General features: G+C 38.8%; 1 long non-coding RNA gene across 3 annotated transcripts; it reads left to right on the forward strand.

Annotated features, from left to right (window-relative positions):
• Nucleotides 1-6,756: 6,756 nt before the first annotated feature.
• On the forward strand, nt 6,757-19,097 carry LOC140339477 (uncharacterized). 3 transcript variants are annotated; one of them, XR_011922450.1, is made up of 4 exons: nt 6,757-7,350; nt 13,456-13,522; nt 17,441-17,688; nt 18,239-19,097. It is a non-coding gene; the product is annotated as an uncharacterized lncRNA (long non-coding RNA). The 3 variants fall into 3 exon arrangements; XR_011922449.1 differs by lacking the exon at nt 6,757-7,350 and adding an exon at nt 10,756-11,972; XR_011922448.1 differs by lacking the exon at nt 6,757-7,350 and having other exon boundaries at nt 10,761-13,522.
• Nucleotides 19,098-19,346: the final 249 nt, after the last annotated feature.

A 19,346-nucleotide genomic window follows, 5' to 3' on the forward strand; every position in this document is an offset into this window, starting at 1 on the left:
ATTCAATGTGCATTCATGGTGCTCTCTAAGCCCTCCCAAACTGATCTTGAAGTGTATTACCACCTTTATAAATATGCTAATGACATTTTAACATAAAACCTTTCTTTTTCATGATATAGCATATTTTACACCCAATGATATCGTCATCAAGGCAATGCATGCATATCATAGCTGGAGTGAGAAGCCTGCAGGAGGCTTCATAAAAACCTCACAGCACCCTGCCTGAGTACTCTAATGAACCCTTAGGCCTGGCTTGTGGGGCTTGTTATGCAAAAATTGTAATGCCTCCCTAGGCAGGCTGATTGTGCATGAAGACTGTCCTAGGCATCACCTACATGTAATGCTGTGCCTTCATAATTAGGGGAGCATTTTGAATGAGAAGTAAAATGTTTGATGAGCCTGGACGTCCAGTAATCTCAGGACAAGAGGTTCAGCTTCAAAGATGAATTAGATTGAAATGCAATGTACTACTGAGGTAGGACCTGCTTGGTAGAACCTCCTTTGCACTCAAAGCATTTGTATTGTTTTAAATGTTCTCTGTAATCTGAGATTTTCCATTTACTTGATCTGCCTGTGTCACCTGCACAGGAAGTGAGGTCAAATCTCCCCAGTGGGGATACAAATGTTAATAAAACTTCACTTCATGTCCTAACATCAGTCAGATGAGAAGTTTACTGGGACAATATATAGATTAAAATTCTAATACTTTTGCACACAAAGATATATACGGGCTATAACCCCATATCACTGGCTTCTGTCATGATTGTGTCACTGCTTCTGATAAACGAGAAATGCTGCGTGTGCCTAAGCATTGTGCATCATGAACAATCTCTAAAAAATACATTTTTCAGTTTTGCTGTCAAGCTTTTTTCAGCCATTTTTTCCAATGGCTCTCCAATAAATGCTACACAATATTGCTCAGGAGTGATGATAATGGACCATGGCTGATCTAAGCTACCATGTATGTGGGCAAAGCCACCATTAGTCTCTATTGGGTGTGCATGTGGCAGGGTGCCAGAGTAGGCAAAAGCAAGATTGGTAAGCAGTTTCCACTTTATAAAAGGAAACACCTGAACAAGCACAAGTATTATTTCTAATGAACAACTTCTAAAAGTATGTGATTATGTTAGATTGTAATGATCAGGTTTAGATATACTTGAAAGCTTTGGCTGGGCAATGTGCCACTATCCTTATTTAATCCCATGGGTGTGTTATGAAGACTAATAAGTATTTATGTAGCCACAGTCTCCTACATGTGTCAATAGATACAACCATATTCTCATGGTATTGTTTACATTGTAATTGCAAAAGGAATACAGATATAACACACAGTCCTTGTAACATGTTTTATTATATGTTGTTTCTGTTCTATACTGCACCAGTGACAGGTGCACTTTAAAGCCTGCACATTATGCAGCAAAGGATCAAAAGTGAAATTAGCCCTGACCTGCTTCTGCATCCGAGAGCACGGCTCCTGTTTCCTACTGATAACAATTGTGAATGAAAAAAAATGTGTTGCATGAATTTATTGTCGTTATCACTGTAACTATTCATAGATGACATCATGTGGGAGTTGCTTCCTGCTCTTTGTCTCATGCGACTGACAGATCAATATAGATTAGCTAACAGTATTCTTGAAATCTGAACTCTGGAATTAGTAATGGAATCGCCTGGATGGTGCTGTCACCATCGCCAAATGGAAACAGTGAACAGACTGACGTTCACAATGACACTGATTGTTCAAAAAGCAGAAAAGGATTGCTGATGGCTCTTCTCTGATCCAACAGCTGAAATGGGCCTGAAATGATGGGGAAATATAGGGAACACGTTTCCTATAATCAATGAATAAAACAGCATGAAAAATATATGTGTTGTGCTAAAACAAAAAGGAATTATTATTAAACACAATTCTATGACTCTGTAAAATGTGTTTATATGATAACATTATGAGGAGTCTTTCAATGAATTTATTCACAGAGTTTGAACAGATGGAAAATGGCCCTTTACAGAGTCACGTAGGATTGGTGATTTATATTATTGATTGATTTTGTTTTAGCACTGCAGATATTTTAGTGCTGCGAATATTTACTTATTTTTCAATTTTTTAGGGGCTTGCATAACAGGGGTAGTCTTTTGGGGCAGCATGAGATGATACATTATACACTTCCTATTCTGGAGTTGTTGAGGATCCAGCATCATCTCTATGAATCGGCTTTCATAGTGAGGACAGATCATTCTAATGGGCACCCAATGAATAATGGTTTTGTAGTTATCATGTACTATGCAGACATTGGGCCTGATTGATTAAAGTTCCCCAAGCCTGGAGAAGATAGACTATCCAGCAAATCTGGAATGGATCTGGTTCTGGAAAAAAAACATCTCTCAACTGATAGCAAATGACTTGTAATAAATCCATTCCAGATTTGCTGGGTCACCCAGTTTCTCCCATGCTGGTCTATCTTCTCCATTCTTAGAGTGTTTTCATAAATCAGACCCTATATGTGCAGAAGTTATGCCACTCTCCTGGTTCTTCCCTCCCACCATCAACATACTAAAACATTTTAAATAAAATGTTTTCATTTTTATTGCATACCTTGTATTATAACCAGTGATGTAGTCACTTGTATCTGTGCTTCACTATGCAGTGTAGGTGGATAGCTGGAAGGACAGGGGGACTAGAGTTCTGTATGTAGCTTTCTGGAAACATTCCTGCTCCCTGTTTTATTACTTCTCCTAGGAGTCTTCAGCTCCAGGGGAAGTAGTGGGATGTATCGTTGAAAAAGATTAGCAAATGTCTAAATGCCTTGGTGGAAGGTGGTGCGTGAGTGAAGGTCTATCTGACTTGCTGCAACTTCTACTGCAATGTAAGAAGCTCACAGTGTGCAGTGAATTTAAAATAAGCATTTTTAGTACAGAAGCCCACACAACTGTACATTACCAAAGATGAAGCTGAAGCTCAGCCCTTAAATTTATGTCCAACCAATTTTTTTATTTTTTGGAGAGATCCGGGTAGAATTAGAACCACAATAAACAAACTGAATGCACCAGTGATTCCAGTTTTAACAGAAAGGTAGTGAGAAAAACTCTCCAGCAGCAACACAGGAATATTTTTTAAGTAGAATAGTGAGGGATAGAAGCCCTGTTTATTGCTGTCCCTGTTGCGGATTCATTCTCCCCTCCTGTATGGTTGTCACTATATCAGTGAATGTGAAATCTCTCTAATGGAGGCCCAGATTGTAGTGAGACCCCCAACAGACATTCTAATCCTTTCCCACTTTATCAAATTTCAGAGAAACTAAACGTCTGTACAGGTGCTAGATTTTCGACACCATAGACAATTGTTTGTAATAGTCTTCAGAACTGGTACAGCTGTCCTTTAAAATTGTTTAGAGACCCTCTGCGGCAAGTGACCAAACTACCAACCACCACCAGGAGAATGTTGCAGTCCCCACAGTGGGGTTGCCAACAACCTGTGTTCCCTTCTCCATAGAACAGTGCAGGCTAGTGTACAGTGACCATTCCTAGCTCTTATCACCCCAAACCATCACTAAATTTACTTTCCAGTTATTGAGCCTCTGCCCAAGCCCATACATTGTACTACATGAGGGGAAAAGTCAGAAAGAGCAATAGCTTAAGATATCTATTGCAATCAATCAGTTTTCAATAGTGCAAAGCAGAAAAAAACAAGTATTTGTTTTTTGTTGGAAATATCTATTCTCCGAATAATGGGGCCTCTATTATCTCATTGATCCTTGTACATAAAATGAACACGCAGTCATCTTGTCCTCTCTGTTTTAACCTACAACTGATAAAAGAAGAGGAGTTGGTGGTGCAGGAAATAAGAACAATTTTTTGGAACATTTTCTATTCATGAGGCCTTTGCTTTAGTGCTGCACTCATACAGGTCTATGGTGCTACATCGTCATTGTCTTTTCTGCTAATCATTAGCTGTGCCTTCTATTCCACAGCAGCTAAATATAATCTGGTTTATTCAATAAAAGAGAGCAAGGTTCAGAAGCCACATTACTCATTCAGAATCCACAAATTCATTTCATACTAATCTGATGTAAAGCACAAAAAGTGGAGAAATGGAGGTAGAAAAGACTTTAGGCTCCTAACACTTTTGAATAGGTAACCTTGCTTTGAAAAAGTGACGCTTTCATTCAATAGGTTTGCAGAAAAAAATCTGTGCAATGCGGCTCTTAGCATTGGTAATACAATAGATCCTGTGCCTGCAGCCTGATGGTTGTATATCTGCAGTGTGTGATCTAAGGCACTGCTGCCTCTGAAGGCTGCACAGAGAAGATTCAGGGTTCAATTTGGAAATGTCTGTATTTAACTGGCTATTGTTTGTCTTTATAGAGGCCTATGCATGAAAAAGTAAAGCCCTGCCTCTACCAAGGTGTATATAGAAACCAAGGTGTACCCCATACAGAAACACAGTGCAGGATAAGGTTAGCAATGACGGAGAGATCAGTTGCACCACAGGTAATACTGATGACACCCCTGACCTCTTCCGGCAGAGCTTCCAGAGCAGTAATGAAAATAGGGCACTGGACAAATATGAAGTAATGGCCCCAAATGCAGAGCATTCCAGTTCTTGCTCTTCATGCCATTCTATCATATGGGGCCCCCTTCTGGAAGTTAGGCAGCTTGGACAGTATGCATTCCTTACTTAAAAACCACCCCTGTTCCAGAGTTCAGTACTTCTTTTAGTAGAAATACTTATTCACAATGATAATTCTAAAACCAGCAAGAAAACTAATAGCTGACTGTTTGCCATAGATTATATGACTTTCTAGTTGTTTGCAGTGTCATTAAATGGAAGCCCAGGTAAAGACAAATTGTGAGTATGCTTATATAAGATTAGATGTACCTGTGCTAGAGAATATACAAAGTGCAGTAATCCCTGGCAGCCAATCAAAATCTGATTTATATCCTGAAACTTCAGTAGGGTGAATTCTGTTTTGCACATTATCTGTCATTGTAACCAACTGGGAGATCAGGTGGATCAAACTATGCTAAATGTTTATGTCTGTAGCACACATACAAAAGGTATTGTCATTTTGACTAGTTAAAAGCCAAACTCCATGCAAGCGGGTTCATATACAGTTAGGTCCATAAATATTTGGACAGAGACAACTTTTTTCTAATTTTGGTTCTGTACATTACCACAATTCATTTTAAATGAAACAACTCAGATGCAGTTGAACTGCAGACTTTCAGCTTTAATTCAGTGGGTTGAACAAAAAGATTGCATAAAAATGTGATGAACTAAAGCCTTTTTAACACAATCACTTCATTTCAGGGGCTCAAAAGTAATTGGACAAATTAAAAAGCTGAAAATAAAATGTTCATTTCTAAGACTTGGTTGAAAACCCCTTTGCCGGCAATGACAGCCTGTAGTCTTGAACTCATGGACATCACCAGATGCTGGGTTTCCTCCTTTTTAATGCTCTGCCAGGCCTTTACTGCAGCGGCTTTCAGTTGCTGTTTGTTTGTGGGCCTTTCTGTCCGAAGTTTAGTCTTCAACAAGTGAAATCCATGCTCAATTGGGTTCAGATCAGGTAAATGACTTGGCCATTCAAGAAATTCCACTTCTTTGCTTTAATAAACTCCTGGGTTGCTTTGGCTGTATGTTTTGGGTCATTGTCTATCTGTATTATGAAACGCCTCCCAATCAATGTGACTGCATTTAGCTGGATTTGAGCAGACAGTATGTCTCTGAACACCTCAGAATTCATTCGGCTGCTTCTGTCCCGTGTCACTTCATGGATAAACACTAGTGTCCCAGTGCCATGGCAGCCATGCACGCCCAAGCCATCACACTCCGCCATGTTTTACAGGTGATATGCTATGCTTTGGATCATGAGCTGTTCCACGCCTTCTCCATACTTTTTTCTTGCCATCATCCTGGTAAAGGTTGATCTTGGTTTCATCTGTCCAAAGAAAGTTTTTCCAGAACTGTGCTGGCTTTTTTAGATGTTTTGAAGCAAAGTCCAATCTATTCTTTCTATTCCTGAGGCTTATGAGTGGCTTGCACCTTGCAGTGCACCCTCTGTATTTACTTTCATGCAGTCTTCTCTTTATGGTAGACTTGGATATCGATACGCATACTTCCTGGAGAGTGTTGATCATTTGGTTGGCTGTTGTGAAGGGGTTTCTCTTCACCATGGAAATAATTCTGCGATCATCCACCACTGTTGTCTTCCGTGGACGTTCAGGTCTTTTGGCGTTGCTGAGTTCACCAATGCTTTGTTTCTTTCTCATGATGTACCAGACTGTACATTTTGCACTCCTAATATTGTAGCAATTTCACGGATGTTTTTTTTTTCTGTCTTTGCAGCTTAAGGATGGCTTGTTTCACCTGCATGGAGAGCTCCTTTTACCGCATGTTGTCTGAAATCCCCCCCCCAAAATAAACTCCAGTCGTTTTATCTGCCTAATTGATAATTACATAATGAAGGAATTGCCCACACCAGCCCAGGAAATAGCCTTTGAGTCAATTGTCCAATTACTTTTGAGCTCCTGAAATGAAGTGATTGTGTAAAAAAAAAAAAAAAAAAAAAAAGGCTTTAGTTCCTCACATTTTCATGCAATCTTTTTGTTCAACCCACTGAATTAAAGCTGAAAGTCTGCAGTTCAACTGCATCTGAGTTGTTTCATTTAAAATTAATTGTTGTAACGTACAGAATCAAAATTAGAAAAAAGTTGTCTTTGTCCAAATATTTATCGACCTAACTGTATTAATACATATAGTATATGGGAGATGTTTTACTGGCAAAGGGTTTGTAATTTTATCTATACAGTCCTAGGATTTACAGATACTTAACAGCACAGCCGGTGACCTGACTTTTCTCGATTGCAGTTCAGCAATACAAGCTAGTCACAGCTCCGCCTCCAGCCTGTGAAAGAACCATCACACTGGTGAATCATTCCTCTGTTCACTCACTTCCCTCCTCTGGTAATGTTCTGAACAACAACTGAGCCTCTTGTAGAAATGTAGTTACAGAAGATGGGAGGCTAATATTAAATCAAAATCAGGTACCTACAATTCTTGTATTTAAAATGCATTTACCATATCCAATATAATAGCCTGCCATGAGTCCTAACTTTACATCCAGCATTGCTTTTTAAAAGTGGCGCTGAAGGGCACTGCTTAATCCTATTTATGCAGTCACTGAGCACCGAGGACCTGCATGGGGTCAAAATACGATGACACAAAAAGTCCTTCAGCAAGTTGGAACAGTGCTGGGGACAGTCAGAGCTGCAGAGAAACAAAATTAAGAAATGTCAGGAATTGTTTGAAGACAGATGGGAAATCAGCCAGAGGACAAAGAAGAGTGAAAGGTAGGTGAAAATTGGTATAAAAGCAGCCAAGAGGAATTTAATTAGGTGATAAGGGAAAATCAGTAATACCCATATTTTGTCCTTCTATTTCTTCTTCCTTGAACTCTTGCCACGGAGTGCAGTGTAGAATATGAATGTCTTCCTTAACAAAGACATTGACTGGGTATGTGTAACAGAAAATCCGTTGGCTGAATTCTCTTCTAGTCCTAAATCCCAGTTTGTGGGTGCTGGGCCACATAGTGGTGTCAGTTCCTTACTTGTCATGCCTTTGGCAATCTGGAAGCTCATGCATATGATAATTAATATCGAATCTCCTTAATCAAATTAATGCACAAAACATGACTACGTAATTGTCATTTTAATCACATGAATGCTCAAAATATGTCAGGGGAATTATGTAAATGATATTAAGATTTATTGTTAGTTAACGCAAATGTCTTGTACGATTTTCAAGTTAAAACTCAAAAGGAGGTTTAGAGTAATGTGGACTCTTTGCTGTTTGTGCTTTTTGAGTGAGCAGAGAATAAAAAAATGAACAGATGTAGTATTTTACTAATATAACCCCATTATGCTTTTGTTTGTGAAATTAGCATATCGAAACCTTGATTTGCATATTTTGCCTTTGGCTATGTTTACCATGCCACCTTCCATATCTCCAGCCTCAGACACCTCCCTTCTGCTTAATATTCATGGCATCTCTAGTCAATCTCTAAAGGGGTTTTCCATGAATGAGGACCTCAAAGGTGACACTAACCTTAATGGACCTCAATCTTCTATCACTCGATGGTTGGTGCTATAGTTGAAAACTCAAACACAATTTTGGGTTTACTGATTATCCAAAAGTGGGATGTAAATTTGAGAAGTAAGTTGGGTTGAAAATGGAAGGGTTCACATAGCTGAAAATTCAACTATGTAAACGCTTCCTTTTTTTAACCCAATTTACTTTCCAAATTCGAGCCCTGACCAAGGTTTTGTTATGTATTAAAGCTGATCTCTAAGAAGGCATAAATACATTTGGCTGTACAATCAGTATTGTATGTAACAGTATTTTATCAACATTTTGCATTCTTTGTACAGCAAGGGTGGAATGTTAGACAAACACAAGGAAACATTGAAAAGCATGCTCATAGGAAGATAAAACAAAGGGATGGAGGGACAATCTAATCCCTTTGCCGCTTTCCACTCACTGTCCATTCACAAAATGGAGTTGTCTAGGACAATTTGGGATTTGAGGAAGTGAGTGAAGGTTAGACAAGTAAATTGGGGTATGGTATGTTAATGAAATTTAAGTAAGGGATGTGTGTTGCTAATAGTAATTAATATGGTAAATAATTCAATATTTTTAAGGCAGTTCAAACTGCATTAACTTATAGCAACCAATTGGATGCCAGTAAAAACAAAGCTTCCAATTTGGATTTACTCATTGTACTTTATCTTCCTATGCACCGCATTACGGAAAAAGCCATATGTACAATTGAAAGCTAAAATAGATAAAAATTAATGCTAAGAACTTATTTCCTTTCTTAGAGTTTTTCTAAAGCCAATCTAGTATAAAAGCTGCAGCCAAATGTTCTGTCTTGTACCTCCCTTTTACTGCAGAACAAATTTTCCTTGTAGACAAAGTCTGGAGCTGTTCACAGGGTAATTAAAAGCAAACGTTGGATTATTTGTACTGTAAGATTTTTGTTCATCTGATGTGTAGTTATTACCCAACGGGTTACTGGAGTTTTGGAAGGTCACATAATAATAATATTGATTTTCTTGAAATGTCACACAGTAATGACTTGACAAAAATGTATGCTCTGCCTAATATATTAAGCACTGGTAATTATTAAGAATGCAAATGAGTGCAAGCCTGGAAATGGGCCCAAGGGTAAACTATCAATATTTTCCCTTTATTTGCTGTATTTTTATTGCATTAATTAGTGGGAACAGAAGCTGGAATCTGAACACACTGATGTAAAATCGCTATTTTTGTGTCATTATTAAGGTTGGCATGGGTGACATTTTGTTTTGTGTATTACTCAAGTTTACCATAGTAGCCGATAAAATACCAACTGGTATTGGAGTCATGACTCCTTCTTATTGTCATCTCTACTCAAAGGGGTGCAGGTAGCACAATGTAATATAATTTCTACAGTCAGGAGCCATAAGCTAGTTACTTACCTAATTCTATATATGATGGGTAAAGAATAAAGAGATAATATTCATAACCATTTGCTTTTGCTGTTAGGTAAAATTGTATTGTCAAAGGGTAAATATTTGATCCTCTATGAACTTCACACGCCACAACATATAGTTTGCAAGTTGATCAGGTGGCTGCCTTTTGGGCAAAGGTTGGATCGGTTGGATTAACTTCTAGGCTTCATAGAATTTGCACACAAGCTGGGGGTATGTGTGAGGTTTTGTGACTGCAAAGGGCATCTGTATTCCTAATGTGTGGAATGTGTTAGGTGTTTTATAGCAACAAAGGGCATCTGTAATCCTAAAGGTCGGACCAGTGCCAATGAAGCCGTCGGTTTGGAGCTGGCCAGACTTCTCCCCATCATGTTCAAGTGTTCTGAACCAAAAGGTGGTAACTTTAGAGCTAACGGGCAAACGTTGTATTTCTGTATCCTATTTAAAGTACAGCGCTGTGTAATAGGCTGGCGCTATATAAATACAGCTTACTACTAATATTATTAACCCTGCAACAACCCAACCATTGTATGTACAGATGTGCAAGCTACGTAAAAAGCTCAGTACAAGTGTGGGGGACAAGGACCTTATCCCAGTACTACTAATGAACACATGGGTTGGGAGCAGTCCTAATAATATAATCATCACAAGATATTTAATACTTTAATACAAGCCATGAGCTGTCAGCTACTTCAATAATTGGGTACAGGCCTGTCCATTTTGCGGTCCCCTCCTGCTAAAGTTCTCAGTACTTACGGTACCTCCTTTATATACATGTTTGTTTCTTGATGAAGCAAATCTATATCTGTGAAACGTGTGGAAACATGAATATTATGTTATCCATCTTCTACCTACTGCATACAATAGTAGCATTTACAGTAGATACCAATCTTGTCTAATGTTTGAAAAGTCTGAACTCCTGAAGCCATTGACTCCCTAACAAATTAAGTCACAATTAAAAGGACAGCTCTGGAGCTTACACCTTTACTTGCTATTTCTCTATTTTATTCTATTTTTATACACATTTTTGTATTTGTAATTTGTAATCCCTTCCAGCCCATTTTCTCATTCACCTTTTCTGTATAGCACAAACATAATGGTGACACCACTTTGTCTGTTACAATTAAATAATAAAATAGTGTCATCTTCTCACCCCCAGCCTGTTGATTAGCCAAAAAAGTATTATCAACGCACTAATAAGCCTTTAACACCGCTCTATATTTTTCAGCATGTTCCCAGTTAGTGGATGTGTTAACAGTAGAGCCCGATTAGCTGCTAGTGCTGACATTTCCACTGCCAGTGTGAGAGCTACTATACAAAGAATGACAGCAGGCTGATATAAAGACAGATTCAGGTTCTTATGTTAATTGTATGTAAAGTTACATTTCTATATTTTAAGAAATAAAAACCTGGTGTTTTATATTGGCCTAGATTTCAGTGTCACTACTTACATTACAGTAGCAAATTATATGTACCAGATTGTGCAAAATCAAGGACACTCAATATGCTTCCTGCAGAAATTTTGCATTGAGCTAGATGGCGATTGGTGGAGGTTGCTTTGCATTTTGCTTTGTCATATTAAAACAAGACTGCAACACCTTGTCAGCTGATTCAGTCCGCAGAATACCCCCTACCCCACACTGGATGAATAGAAGACAAAACATAGGTGCTAAAAGTCTGTTTAGATAAAGCACCCTGGGTAAGAAAATATACTATCTTAGTTATAAATGGTGCTGCTGGGGTTCTCCTTTAACACCATATTACTTAATGGAACACTGCGGCTCCCATCTAGTCCATAGAAACAAGCTGCATATCTCTGCTGCACAGATTACAAAATGCTGATGGTATGTATGCTACCTAATCTATTCTAAACCAGCTCAGTGTGAGCAAGGACAAATCATACCTCACTTGCTCAACAATGCTGCATTAATCAGACTGCTGAATAAAAATGATATTTATAATGATACACAGATGCATCATTTGTATGTAAAAATACAGACATTATTCTGGAATAAAAAAAATGATTCTTAACGTATGCGGTTTAAAAGGAATCAGCAACACAATTTACAATTCAGGTTTGGAAAAAATATATTACAACCCTTGAAAGTTGAATAGTTCTTAAATGGCATTCAGCAGATATTGAGATAGAAAGCAGCTTACCCCGACTGTCATTAGCCTGCCATGGAAACATACACACCTAGCAGCCAATTATGAACAGAAGGGAGAGGTGTTAGAGCTTGATTAATTATACAACGTTCCTCCTAAAATGGGGCAGCGATGTAAAAATAGACATTGAGTGGAGATACACAATCTGTTTTTCTTTTACTTTTGTGGTACTACAAGTCTTATAGTGGATCTAATATTTTGGAAGAGACACCGTGATGCAAAGGAGAAGTGAAGGCAAAGCTGGCCGGGGGTTTTAGGGCACATCGGATGGGTCTTGGGTGAGCTCCTCTTGGCTTTTTTTTATCCCCTGCAGCCTCCATTGTTGAAATTTCCCCAAAGCAATGTAATTCTTAATTCTTATGTAAGAGGTCATTCTCTTGCAGATTTTCTGGGTATTGTCATTGAGAAAGAATGAAAAAACAATTTGGCCTAGTACACGAGCGAATGTGCAGCTGATTTTGTGCTGCACCTACCTATCTGATCAACTCCTGCACACTTGTGTTTGATATTCTGCTCTTCTAATCATTTTTTGGATAGAAAGTAAGGTGACTGACCTTTGTATACTTGGCCATAGGCTGTGCAGTAGCAATACTATTTGGGCAGTAATGAAACTTGCATGGGATATATCACCCAGATATATGAGGACAGTATGTGATTTATCGAGCCAGAAACCAAGTGCAACCAAGGTCAGTTTTAGGTAGAATTGACATTTTAGCCTATTCTTCTATGCATCATGTATATGGCAGGTGTAGGGGTATTACAGCATTGTAGGGGCTCATTGTTCTCTCCATTTTCTCTCTCCATGTTCTCTCTCATTGTTCTCTCTGGAATTTGTAAAGTAAGGATCTGGTAATGCCTGACACCTAAATTATATTTTTCACCAATAAAAGCTATACCTTCACATCTCCTTGTGTAATGAGGAATGTCACATTCATTTATGCGGACTTTCAGTTACTGACAGGTCCACTTTATAGTCTTTCCTATGAAGTTGCTGCGACATGTAGAAGCAATAAAACACCTAAGATGGTCTTATGATAGGTTTAAAACTTGCATGTTGTAGCTACAATTAGTAAGACGAGAAGTTCCACCCCTGACCTGCCTCATTCTCCTAAATTTAATTTAGAATAGAGCTACATGGGCAATGGTGATCTTTGCTGGTCATCTAATTAGGCCAAAGCTTCAGGGAGACTTTTAGTAGCCAGTTTATTATATTAAATCTCTAGGAGTTGCAGAGATTCAGGAGTTAGGATGACCATGAGGGTTAGCAAAGCAGGAAATGTCTCCAACATTTGAGATTCACCTCTTCATGTGAGGCTTTAATGAAATAAGACCTAATTCTCTATGATGATACAGTGTGGTTGTTGGTTGTCTACGATAACGTGATTACAAATGGTTCGGAGAAAGAAGATACTTTATACTTACCTGTCCTGGTGCCCATAGAATCTTTGCTCTTTTGGATCACAGATTGCCCAGAAGAATTTTTGGAGGTGAAGATCCTTGGGGTGGATTTGCTTAGCAACAAAATAACTGTTCTAAAAATGGTTTACAGGACGCGTTAGTATGAAATGCCTTCTTTTACAGGAGGATTTTAAATTCTTCTTTTCTTTAATTATAAGGTCACCCTAATCTTAGTAAGTATGGCTAATGTTCTTCTGGCATATAAGTATACAGTGAGTATATGATCTTTCCATTTCAGCTGTCTGTATAAGAATAGTAATGGATTATTGTAATGTTGGTGAACTTCTTTGTGTTTGTTTCCAGAGAATATTAGCTAGGAATTCTCACTACAGGCTGTCAGAGCTTCCTCCCACCTCGTTCAGATCAACTGGTAATGTATTGCTCCGCAATGTGCCGCCTGGTTCTGCTGTTACACCACAGGAGATCATAATCTGCATTACATAACCCATCTAATGTATTCTGAAGAATCACAACAGGACAGTATATGTAAGATGCTGAGGATTCTGTGACCTCTGCAGATCAAAATGGTAACATCTAAGACCAGCGGTGCTCAGCTGGTGATCTGGGGGCTGCATGTTGTCTTCCAATATTATCTGAGCTGGCAGAATGACTTTGGGAAATCAATAATTGTGTAAATTTCATGCATTCACTTTACATAGATCTCAAGAATGGTAGATAGAAGAAAAGAATCTGCAGTAGCAGGGCATTGTAGGTATTGGTTGGTATAGTGACTGGCATGCTTGGTTTAGCTGGTTATAATAACCAATATTGGACATTTAAATGTACTGTATTTAAAGTTAACTTGTGCCTAGACCAGTGTTTCTTATCCAGGGTTTTTTTTAGAGACTGCTAGGGATTCCTTGGGCAATTTGTACATTTTAGGTCAGTTAATGATCTTTTTGGCTATCTGTAAAGGTGACATTCTTCTTATTGGCCAGAATTGTAAGAAACATTTTTCACACTGATTGCCACACTAATATATAGTGAGCTTTGAAAATTTGTATAGTCAGGCATTCCCTAAGACCTGAAAGATATTAAAAGGGTTCCCTCATATACAAAACTTCAGAAAGACTGACCTAGACTATGATAGTCATGTATTTACATATTCCTAACAAGATGTAAGTGAAGTTAAAAACAACCCATCACTGAACATGTACTGTGCAGCAATTCATGTCCAAAGTTTATAGCAGAAGCAATAAGGAACCTGTGAAAAAAACCCCAATTCTTCCCCGGAGTTACAGTATGGTTATTGTTGGTAGCAGCCATTATGCATGAATAGGTTATATCCTATTCAGAGGTAGAGCGTGGAGTAGGGGGGCAGGCATGACTTAATTCTCTCAGCAAAAATTGGAAACTCGCTGTTTAGAATGCTTTAAGATTCAGGGTTCTTAGGTTGCTGGTCATTCAACAGTTTTTGTCCATATTTCATTAAACTTCAAAGTTGATCTTGCATTCCTTGAAGTCCCCCCAATCCACTAAATAAATATTAAAAAACAGCATTAGAAGCAAACATTTCAAAATTCTTTCCTTTGACCACACTACTTGGTGGCTCCACTGATGTCACCATGTCCTGCCTGTCACACTTACCTGTTCCTCACTAAAACACAGGCATCTCTCTCCTGTGCATGCGGGCAGTTCTGATGCTGGGAATGCCTCTGTTTCCAAGCTTTATCGACTTCGTCCATGCCGCTGGCCAATCAGGAAGTAGCCCCTTTACCAGGCCTGGCTATTTAGCTTGCTCACAGACTTCATTCTGTGTTAGTGCATCAAGTTATTAGTGCCAGGCTCTGTTCTGTGAACTAGTTCCTGTACACCTGCTGCCTAATTCAGTGTTCCCTGTGTCCAGCTCCTGTGTTAACCCCTCGTTTTCCAGTCTGTTGGTTCCCAGCCAACTTCCCTGTGCTATTCCTGTGTTCCTGTCTGCCTGTGGATATCCCTGCTTCTCCTGTGCCTCCTACTGTTTCCAGTGTCTCCTGCATTCCCTGTGCCCACGTGGCCCCTGTGTCATTGCTGTCTGTCTCCTGGATCCCTGGCTGTTTACCCCTGGCGTGTGACCTGACCTCCCTTGCCTGCTGCCTGTCTCGACCCCGGCTTCCTTGACTATCTTCCTGCCTGGTGATTTGGTACCATGCTTGGCCACCTTGGTGTGCCCAAGGACCGCAACCTGGCCGTAACCAGCAGCGCAACATTCTCACCATCAGAGGCTCTGTAGAAAACCTGGTTACGGCTTAGACTCTGCCCCTTGGCCCTTCCGAGTGCTCGCACCACCTCCATACGCCCCCTAGTGGTCCTGTCTCTCTGCGCGTGACACTACCATAGCTTGCTGGGAATACTTGGTGAGCAGCTAAACATGGAGAATTTAACAAGCACCCCAGGAACCTCATAATACAGGGAGCTTTAATATGCAAACCCCTACACCACTTGGTTAGGTTATAAACTCATTCTTCTTTTTTCTTCCGCACCTTCCTATTTTCCTTTGAGGGCACTTATTTTAGTAATTGGCCAACATAATAATTGGCCCTCATCAGAAAGGACGTTGTCATATACAGATCTCTAATTATTATTAATATTAATATTAGTGCCACTATAGTATGCAGCCCTGTGTAGGCTTATGGGGGCTTATGGAGAATGGGGGCAATATAGACAGACTTTTTTGTTGAAAACACACTGGGGGGTTTTAGTTACACCAAGAATTTTTGGGCTTTTGGTGTGTTGCTCTACTCTACGACCTACAAAATATAAATGTATTCATTGATTGTACACATTGAGACTGTAATGCAACACTGAGCCGTAAATACTTTTGCAAAGCTATCCATCCCATAATTCATGGAATATACAAAATATCCCATATCTGGACCACTCTAATGTGGCTTTGCATGTATTGACAAATGTATGCAGCAAACATTTCTTGTATTCTAGTTTAATTAGGTTTTTTAACTCTCTCTAGCTGAGATCTATACCGGGGAAATTAGAATAGATCCTATTGCAGGCACAATGATAAAGAGCATCATTTCTGCTACACTGACTTTTAAGAAAAGCTGTGTACTGAAGTATTTTTAATGATATTAAACCAAAAGTGGATGAACATCTAGAGGAAGTACTTAAATGTTTTGAGCAAAGGTGGCTTAGTGAAAGAGTTAATTCCTTGTTTTCTAGTCGTTGGCAGGAGCCGGAAACTGAGTGGTTGGGTTCCAGGATCAGGTTAGGCCGGAGAACAGAAAGTGCGCAGTGTTAGCTTGAATCATTTTGTGAGCTAGTTTGACCATAATGTGACACAGAGGCAGGATATGAGTCACTGGTCGCTGCAGCTGCCTTTTCATTTGCATAGAAAGAGACCAATAATATGAGAGGCACAAACACCATTTCTAATTAGCCAGAGCACCCGTCTTGTATGTATCAACCTTCTCATATCTTCTTAATTTTTGCAGGAGAAACTGAAATACATAGCTACATTACTTCTGTCTTTCATTTTACTGTAGAACACAATCGGCATTAGCATTCATTTTTTATGGATATGACTAAAGAAAAATAAATTCCGATTTGGTGCCAATAGTTACAGTACTTTATGCATCATCAATACAATCCCCAAAGACTTCCTATTTCATAGATATTTTATCTATTTTCTTAAAGGGGATTAGGTTCTGCAATGCTGCACAGTGGTTTTGCTTTACTGCTTTTTCTCTTAACTCAAATCTAATATGCTCATTAACTAAAACTCATGAATTAAAAAATTGCTATGCATACTTATACTTTTAGAAAGCGTTCCCCCTGTCCAGCAACCGGTTCTTCTTTATGCATTTCCTATATAACCCATATCTTAGCACAACAATCACCTTATGCACTTCCTCTATGGCCCATGTCTTAACATTACAATTGCCAAGGAAAAAAGTAATTGTACTCAAATCTTTGGAACATTGAGTTTTTAAAAGTGAAAGTCACATAAAAATGACACTGCAAAACAAAAGTATATACTGAATTGATTAAAAAACACATTTTAATAGGTTGATAAACCTTCCCTTATGCACCTGCAATAGGAACAATAAAGGTTTAGTCTGCTGATATTTTACCCTCTCTGGTTACTCCTTTCTCTACTCATCAAAATGCTATTTATGTTACTAAGTAAAACTTTTTGATTTTGATTACCTTGCTGCAGATTCCAATGCACAATTTAAGAAGTTGATTGCGTGCAATGCAATCGGACTACACAATTTAATAACAGGAATGGAACCTGCACAACAGTGCTAGACAATGTCAGATCTCTTTTTTTTTTCTCTGTCTCTCACAACAGTTTAGGTGCCCTGTGATTTCCTAATGGAAGCCCTTGCGGCCAAATGGTAGGAGGCTCCAAGGCATGAGCATGGATGGAGCAGTAATGAGCATTATTGGCCCTCTGCAGACTGTTCTTACAATCTTGCCTGACTTCCTAGAAAGGATACTCATCATTTCCACTTCCATCAGCATTACCAAGCAGGCCTATAAGTGATTTCAAGGTGTTCTGAGTACTGGAATAACTTCAGAACAATAATATAGTTCTAGGTAAGCTCATGTCATTTCTTGGTATTGACTAGATAATTTCTTTAGGGACTGGCATCTGTTCATCTCACAGCCAAGTAATTTAATTGTCAGGGAAGTAATCCTTTCAGTTTTGACAAAGTCTCCCAAGGATTGCTTGCTAATGCAATATAGGTAAAGCAGTCTGATTACTGTTTTATAGTGGCTCTCATTAAGAATGCAAAACACAACTCATTAGGCCTAGACTGGTAATCAGGCATTGCTGATGTATGCCAGAGGCACTCATGAGCCCAAGAATGGTTGTATCATATTATGAGCATCTGTTGGCATATAATAATGGAAACCACAGTTTAAAAAGTTTACCCTTTCAACAAATAAATTCACAATACCAAACTTAGCTGAACAGTCAAATTAAATTATTGTTCAGATGACAGTAGATGTCATCTATTAAAAAGGTGTCAAAGCAACATTAGGCAACTCAAATAGTTACAAAAGAGTGTATACCCAAAGCGAGGCTAAATTGTTTAAAATACTTTTTATTACCTGTTTTATATGTATCAATTTTTCTTTGCAGATTGAAGCTTGGCCCCAAACTGTCAATGTGGGTGCACTGTTGTTCCGAACCTGGACTCTAATACGTGATTGTCTATACAAGTTTCTGTTCTCCATGCCGCTTTCTTTGTTGCCTCTATTGTTACTGCTCTGCTCTGAATATACACTATGGGTCTGATTTATTAAAGCTCTCAAAGACTGGAGAAGAACGACTTTCATGGGAGAACCTAAAAGATCCAGCAAACTTGGAATGAACCAGGATTGAAAACATTTGCAAGCTAATAGCAAATGGTTTAGGTTTGCTGAATCACATATGTACACCCAGGACAGTCTATCTCCTCCAGTCTTTGTGAGCTTTTAGAAATCAGGCTCTATGTAATGCACTAGCAAGAAAGACATTAAATCCAGCTTTAAACATAGCAATTCACAGACACTTACCTGTTCTTTAAAAAATACTTTAATGGCACAAATGGGTTTGCATTTGGGGAAAGTCAAAGATCGTCTACAGCTCACATCTGCTAAATGTTGTATCAGTGTGGGATCAGTAATAACATTGCTTAGGTCATTAGGACTGATGATACATTTTTACAGACGCTTGCAGGACCAGGTGCACCCCATAGTGCAAACAACAGTCCCTTATGATGTTCCCATATCACCGGATACTATCACCCCTGCTTTTAAAATTAAAAAAAAATAATCAAGTGCAACATCTTCTATGACGTCCCCTATCACCAGATGTTAAAACAGGAACAGTTGCTAGCTCTTGTTGTAAAGCTAAACTTCCATTTCTGGATATTTTCATTTTTTTTTTTGTAGATGTACAATTCATTTGATTCAATGTAATATCATTACTAATAAAATATAAGGTATATGTTACAGAATTTTACTGCAATTTTATTTTTATTTTATTATTTATTTTATTTTTCTGCCAGGATCAGGCGGAGTATTAGGCAGGCAGACTCCATGTGCTTTGGAGTAGATGACTGGAAGGCAGAGGGAAGGGGTTTGATGTTTCAGTGCTGGAAGGTGGGGGAGGAGTATGCAGTGTGTGGGAGGGTTATACATAACCAGCCAAGCTATCCCCTTGGGGTCTCCAGCTGCCTTTGTATTTCATTATCACTCCTTTACAA

The sequence above is a fragment of the Pyxicephalus adspersus genome, chromosome 10 (assembly GCF_032062135.1).
Source record: "Pyxicephalus adspersus chromosome 10, UCB_Pads_2.0, whole genome shotgun sequence".
Classification (NCBI taxonomy): domain Eukaryota; kingdom Metazoa; phylum Chordata; class Amphibia; order Anura; family Pyxicephalidae; genus Pyxicephalus; species Pyxicephalus adspersus.